This window comes from Populus euphratica, unplaced genomic scaffold (assembly GCF_000495115.2).
Source record: "Populus euphratica unplaced genomic scaffold, PopEup_1.0 scaffold441.1, whole genome shotgun sequence".
NCBI lineage: Eukaryota > Viridiplantae > Streptophyta > Magnoliopsida > Malpighiales > Salicaceae > Populus > Populus euphratica.
Window position 1 is genome coordinate 196,813 of NW_011500323.1, and position 395 is coordinate 197,207.

The following is a 395-nucleotide window of genomic DNA, read 5'->3' on the forward strand; positions in this document are numbered from 1 at the left end:
ATAGAAATTATAGATTTGAATGTTAGCTAACCAAGGAAACTGGTCTTGCTCAATTTAGAGATATAGAACTCCAGTTATGGGTTACCAATTGAGACTAAGTTGTGACTGATTATGTAGGGCAGTAGGACTAATTAGTAAATGAATAATTTTAACTATCTTAAGGCAAAATTGGGTTCTCCTCCCTTCATAAAACTAGTAGTCTCGTGTCTTAGCTTTCTAAAGAGATCAATCTTACTTAAAATGGAGTTTTAAAACTTTAGATATAATTAAAAATCTGATGAGTGTTCATACAGTAACAGTTGAAAATTGGACAATAACAGTTCAAAGTCAAGCAGTAACAGTTCAAAATCAGACAGTAACAGTTGGAAATTGGATAGTAACAGTTCAAAGTCAAA